The sequence below is a fragment of the Eriocheir sinensis genome, chromosome 10 (genome assembly GCF_024679095.1).
Source record: "Eriocheir sinensis breed Jianghai 21 chromosome 10, ASM2467909v1, whole genome shotgun sequence".
NCBI lineage: Eukaryota > Metazoa > Arthropoda > Malacostraca > Decapoda > Varunidae > Eriocheir > Eriocheir sinensis.
The window spans coordinates 16,513,436-16,520,754 of NC_066518.1; positions in this window are offsets into that span (position 1 = coordinate 16,513,436).

Consider the following 7,319-nt stretch of genomic DNA (forward strand, 5'->3'; position numbering starts at 1 on the left):
GATGTTTTTGAAGACACGCGTATGTGAGGTTAGTACCAGCCTTTAATAAAAGAGGTGTACGTGTTCCCGAAGACGCAAGGAGCTGTTCAGGTGTTTTGAAGACTCAGTTTCAGGCGCATCGAGTGAAATGGAAATTTCAAAGGTGGAGTACGCTGGGAAAGCCCATAGTAGAGACGTAAGTTAATTCATTTACTCAGAGAAAAAATCAAATTAACGTAAAAAAAAAAAAACATTCCGCGAGATTTCTGTGATGCACACGAAGGCGCTCACTCTTCTGCTTTCATCCCGTCACCAAACCCTTATTTTGCCTGGTGGTTAACGTGCTCGCGTGCCAGCACCGCCCAGACCTCCACCTGTAGCACTAACTAATGGCCCTTCCTGTCCCGCCACGCCAGGAAGGCTGTTGGGGTCATGGTAGGGCAGCGGCGGCGGCGGTGGGGACGACTGTGTCGGCAATGGAGGTGACGAGGCCCTAGGGAAGGTGTGGCAGACGCTGCTCGCCGCTCAGAGCCAGAGGACGTGTTGTTGTGCTGTGCCGCGGCCAGTGACCACGCCGCCTCGACACGGGTTGATCATCGCGAATTCAGGCCCGCAGATTCGTAATTATATGTGCTAACCACTACACCACGGAGGTGCACGGAGGCAAGAGTGATGGGCCGATATTGTGACTTAATGAACGCTTGATATGCATTGTTTGACCTTCCTTGATCTTCAAAGGAGGGACGTCCAGGTGTCGAATTTAAGCCCACTGGTCTTGTTCATGCTTGTATTTTTGTCCACTTTCGAAACAAGATAATCAAAGAATTCATACATGTAGTCAGACTCCCTCCACTCCCTCCTTACCTCTGTTAACCCATTTCCTTTTTACGGACGCCTGAGTGTTCGACCGAGTCCCGATGCTCATGTTCTCCTTTTCTGTCAAATCGAAGGCAGAATTAGCAGAGAAGCTATGCTTGTAATCAGACTTCCTTCTTCCCCTCCTAATATCTTTATAAACCCTTCCATTCCTAGATGCCATCTCCTCATTTCCCCCACATCTTAGGTCACCAGTAGCGTAAGTTAAGGGTAGTAATTTCCTCATATTTCAATCTTTACTGTAAAATTTCCATGGCCCTTTCTTCCTTAAAGCCACATGGTGTTCTCTTCTAACTATTTCCTGCCGGCACGTTGCCGGAGGGAGAGGTGGGTGGGACGGAGCCTTCATCTATTCTATCCTGTCCTATCACACGTAGATTACTAGTAGTAGCGGTAGTAAACAGACACCCTCGTCATAGACCGCCAGGTCTTCTGGTGTCTGTTCTTCCTATGTATTCCTATGTATTCCTCACAGTTCTCTTCGCCTCCCTCATCTTCCTCCTGACCTTCCTAGTCGTGGGTGTGTCGCCCGGTCATTACTACACCTATCTAGGGCTCCCCGTCCCTCCCCTCCCCTTCCCCACGCTTGGCCCTCCTTCCTCCCTTCCCCCTCCTCTTCCTCCCCACCTGCTGCTCTTTCGCCCACTCACAGCACTTAATGGCCCTCTAGATAACAAAGGCTCTCGCTGTTTGACTTTTGGTGACGCTTTAAGTAGCTAATTACGAGGCACAACCCCTTTTGCTGCCCGTGTTTTCATCCTGGTGTGAATGATTCAAATGCTGCCTCATTGGTCGTGATGAATGGATGTGTTCGCGGCCTGGCAAGTTACCTGTGGAACGAGGCAGCGGTGTGCACACTGAGTGTCCTTGTAAATGAAATTATAGCAGTTTGATTTTGATGTCTAATGTATATTCCAAGAGGCAACCTAAGGTAAAGTTGGGAGCATACCCCATAGCTGCGCGTGGCGGAGGTGCTCATCTCCGTCTCGTTGGCCGTTTGACCCTGTGGTGGGGGATAACCCTTAACTCGACACAGGGCCAGTGTAATATCCGGGTTACTACAGTCTACCTTTCCCAAGTTTCCTCAGGTACCTATTTATCGGCCATCCTAAAAGGAAGGATGAACAGCTGGGAGAACTGCACACCAACTGGCCAGGCAGGGGTTCGATCCCAAGTCCGCAAATTCGTGGTTAGGGACGCCAACCACTGCACTCCGGAGACGCTGAAGAAAGAAAAAAAATCGCACTCTGCAATTCCTCATCTTTTCATTCGGAATTCATGTCCCCCATTGCTCTTAACGAATTAAGGCATATATAAAAAAGTAGCCGAAAGAAATGAAAAGCGCAGTGACAACCAGATGATTTAAGCAGAATGAAGTATACGGGATGAGTGGGTTGGCGTGCAAGGTCATGGTGATGGTGAGCCTCCTACCATTTAATTACAGACACTTGGAAGCTGTCAGTGTCTGGGTGAAGCGCGCAAGCATCGCCACGGCTCCCGACAGGAGTATCCGCCCCGTCTCTGCCCCGCCGCTGCGCCGCACGCCGCTCAAAACGCAAGAGGCACACGCCACTAACACTATGGACATGCACACACTGTTACTGCACACATGGCGCCGCTTTGATCCTCCTTGAGTCTCCTTCGTGTGAGTTATTATTAAATCGTAGGATTTATTACAATGCACCGCGGGAGACACCCTTAGATGGCTTTCCGGCACTCATGCTTCCGCTTATCACCGTCCAGTTAGTCCAGTCCAGCCATTAAGGGTTGCTGGCTTGCTAGCTTACACAAAAACAAAGGTATACACACACACACACACACACACACACACATACACTGACAAAATACAAACAAACAACGTGGTCAACTAGAAAACAAGACAAAAGAACATCCAGTGTATGAAGAGATCCTTTCCATCCCCTCAAAAACTTTGAAAGATAAAAACGTAAACATTTCGCCTTTGCGTGGGAGGCGCACGAAGACGCGTTTAAAATGTGGCGGCGGAGAGAATGCAGAGGACAGGAAATGCCCCTCGTATACCAAGGCAGCGTCGATGTGCACAGGTGGGTGAAAACAGGCCAGAAGCGACACACTATGTAGCCTATCAAGGCAGCCAGGTGGTGGGGGAGGAGTGTGGTAGGAGGAGGTGGTTGTAGATGGTAGTAGTGGCAGTAGTTGGTGTTGGTGGTGTATTAGTGGTGTGTAAAGGGACGGCTTGTTACGGAAGGCATGAGGTAGTGATTATATTGTTGCTGCTGGTGGCACCTGGTGGTGGTGTTGGAGGATATAGGTAGTAGGTGGCGGAGGGTTAGTGATAGCAGTGGTGATGAGATGGTAATAGTAGTGGTCGGGGGTGATCGTAATGGTGATAGTGGTAGTGATGAGGGTAGTCATAATAGTGGTGTGGGGTGGTAGTTGTAATGGTGTGAGACCGATAGTGCAGTGGTGTAGAGGTAAAAGTGGTAGTGGTTTGCACAACTGTATTGGTGGTGTTGGTGTATTAGTAGTAGAAGTAGTAAACCTGATGGTAGTGATACAGACATGATAACTGGTAGCAGTGGAGGGAAAATGGTGGCAATGGTAGGATTAATTGTAATGGTAAGATAAATGGTGGCAGTGGGAATAACGGTAAGGGTGGACGTATGGAGAGTACACAATGGTAGTGGAGAAAATGGTGGTGGTGATGGTGATGGTATGGACAGTGAATAGAAAACTGTGGTAGTGGCGGTGGTGGTACTGGTATGTTTAGTAAAGAGAAGGATGAACAACAGTGGTGATGGTGGAGGCAATGGTGATGGTATAGGCGATGAACAGCAAGGTAATCAATGGTGATGGTATTGGTGGTAATGGTAGGAACAATGAATAGTTTGGTAGTCAGTGGTAGTCGTAGTAGTGGCGGTGGTGGTAGTGGATTATCAGTTCTTAGTCATTCCGAGAGTGAGATCAATTATTTATCAACACTTCCGAAGCCTCCCGTCACTATCAGCATGGAGTATTAGCATCCCACATCCCTGTTGCTCTTTTTTGTCCTCCCTCCTCCTCAATCTCCATCACCTCCTCCTTCGTTTTTATGATTTTTCTAAGGGTCCTCTTTCTCCTCTTTTTTCCTCCTCTTCCTTCTCTTTTCCTCTTTATCTTCCTCCCCTTCCTCTTCTGCCTTCTCTACCGCTTTCTCCTTTTTCGCCTCTTCTTCCAAATATTCCTCCCATTCCATCATTTCCTTCTACTCGTATCTCTCTTCAGTCCCAGCCCTTAAGACTTTCAGAATACGCTACATGAGTTACAGTCCTGACTCACACACACAGCCGAGGTCACGGGATCTGTTAGTATTGAGTTTCGGCCGACCACATAGATATTGAATGGGTTTGTGATAGGCTTTGTGGGGCATAAAAGAGGGAATAGGCGTACATATTGCTTTCCTAGGCTGAAAACGAGGCCACAGTGAACTTACAAGATAATGAGATGAGAACATAAAGGAAATAAACGCGGAGTAAAATAAGAAAGAAAACAATAAAAGATTAACAGAGAAAACTGTAAGAGTATTTGTTACACAGCAAAGACGGCGCAGTAGCCATTAGTTGACTAGGTCTAAGCCAAAGCGTAAAAGATGATTTAGATATAAAGTTAAGGAATTAAACATTATCGAAGGAGTAGTAGAAATATGAATGGACAAAGTCTTGGGAACTTTATCTCAGTAAAAGACTTCTTAGCTCTTAGTTATAATAAGATGTTTATTTGGCTGAGGTAACATTTTATCCAGTTCTTTCATAACACTGTGCATGATTCCTCCTCCTTAAAACAGAGAACATGAACAGTGGGTAGGCGGTGGGTGAGTGGTAGCGTGCTGGGTCCACATTCACCGCGTGATGAACGACGCGGGTTCAAATCCCCACGCTACCACCTCGGATTTTTCAGTCACCGCCGAGTGGCTTAAAACTACCCACATGCTGTCCTGAAGACCACCCATCAACTCGGACTCTAGAGGAAGCCGTCCAAGTGAATCAAGAACGAGTTCCGGAGGGCAGCATGAGCCAAGAGAAGATGGCGCCACTATAAAACACTTGCCTGCGCCATGACGGGCTGGGGCCGACTACCATCCAGGCCCCTCAAGAGAGCCTACCGGCGCTGTAGGGGTACACGTAAAAAAAAAAAAAAAAAAAAAAAAAAAAACTGAGGACATTATTCAGCAAAAAATTCTTATTAACTATTCGTTATATGGCGACGGTGATTCGGGTGCGGTAACGTAACATTTGGTCTTATCATCTTAGCGTCTCTAAGATGGTGTGATTCCCCTCCTTCTGGTATAAGAGAAACGTAAGAACAATATCCAGCAGAGAACTCCTATTAACAGCTATTCGCTATAAGGAGATAGTGATGCTGCTGCGGTAATATCACATCTATTCGCTCTACTTTCTTTTTGACAGCACAGAGAGCAACTCAAGAGCAACAAAAAGTAAATGTAGAAAAAAAAGCCCGCTAACCGTTGCTCCCATATAGCGCAAAGTATAGAGTGGCCAAAAGAGAGGTCAATTTCGGATGGAGAGGTGTCTTGATACACTCTTCTTGAAAGAGGTCAAGTCATAGGCAGGCGGGAATACACACGAAGGAAGGCTGTTCCAGAATTTACCAGTGAAGGGGATGAAAGAATTGAGATGCTGGTTAACTCTTGCATAAGGGGTTTGGACAGTATAGGGATGAGCTTAAGTAGAAAGTCGTGTGCAGCGGGGCCGCGGGAGGGGGGGAGGCATGCAGTTAGCAATTTCAGAAGAGCAGTCAGCATGAATATATCGATAGAAGACAGAAAGAGATGCAACATGGCGGCGGAATTCAAGTGGTAGAAGGCTATCAGTAAGAGGAGGGGAGCTGATGAGACGAACAGCCTTAGACTCCACTCTGTCCAAGGGAGCTGTGTGAGTGGAGCCCCCTCCCACACGTGAGATGCATACTCCAAACGAGGGCGGACAAGGCCCCTGTATATGGATAGCAACTGTGCGGGGGAGAAGAACTGGCGGAAACGATACAGAACGCCCAACCTCGAGGAAGCTGATTTAGTGAGAGAGGAGATGTGAGGTTTCCTGTTGAGATTTTGAGCTAAGGATAGACGAGGATGTTTAGTGTTGCAGAAGGTGACAGCTGAGTGTTGTCGAAGAATAGGGGATAGGTGTTTGGAAGACTGTGCAGAGTGGATAGGTGGAGAAATTGGGATTTTGAGGCATTGCAGGACACAAGGTTCCTTTTACCTTTTACCTTTATAGCGTCCAGCGTTTGAGAGGGCGCGGCGTCTTTCCCTCTGTAAACGGAGTACATTTTAAGAGCATTATCTACACTAAAAGCTAGACGTTGTATGGCGAGGCTAATTCTGCTGGAGTAACATTACATTCGATTCTCATATAACACTGCCCAGCGTCTGTGAGTGGGCGTGGTCCGTTCGCCCTTTGTATAAGCCTTGCGTGGGGTGTGGCCGGTCCTTACGTCCTCCCCACCTTTCCTCGTGACAGCTGTGAGAGGTTGTGGATAGTGATCGATGGGTGTGAGAGACTGTGGGTAGGTGTGGATGGGGTGGGTGTGGGTAGGTGTAATTGGGGTCTGGGTGGGCGTGGGTGAGTGTGGGTGGGTATGGACGAGTGTGGGTGGTTGTGAATTGGTGTTTGTGGGTGTGAGTGTGTCTAGGCGTGAGTGAGTGTGGACTTGTCGGTGCGTGGGTATAGGGTGTGGGTGTAGGTGTCAGTGGGTGTGGCCGGCCCATCAGTAGGCCAGCAAAACAGGTGATTTGTGTTACCGTCACAGCCCATTCGCACCTTGCACAATCGGCGGCGACACATGCATCACCTGCTTCCATTACTCACTCTGTTACATACTCTTAATTCATCTACGATTCACTTGCTCCCACTAATCCCAAGTCAACGATCTGGGGCACCGCCATACATTAGTCGAACTTATACATTTTTTTTTCTAGTTTGCGTACATCGTCAATCTTCATCACACCTTACTATGGCTTCTTCTTTCTTCCTGAGTAACTCCCTTCAAAAAGCGCAAAAACGAGTGTGTCAAGACAACGAAAAACAGTGACCTGCTCCTCTCTCCCTCTCGTATTTCTTCCTGTTCCTCTGTTCCTTCTGTGTTTTCCTATCCCCCTCACATTTGTCGGGCACCATTGAGTGGATCGTAACCCTCTCCCTCCCTCATCCTACATTTCCTCTACCTTCTCCGTTTCTCCCTACCTCCTCCGTTTCTCCCTTCCTCCCTCCTCTTTGCTCTACCTCCGCCTACCCCCAGATACCCTGAGTCCTTTCCACTCCTCTCTCTCAACCTCCCTCGTCCTATACTCCCTTCTCGTCCCCGCCCCGCCCGTGAAGCAAGACCAATCAGTGTGCATCGATCGCGTGTGCTGGTGTGGGTCGGGGTACTGTGGGGCCCAAAGGTCGGATTACCTGCTCCATGGAGGGCCTTCCTTCACTCGTCGA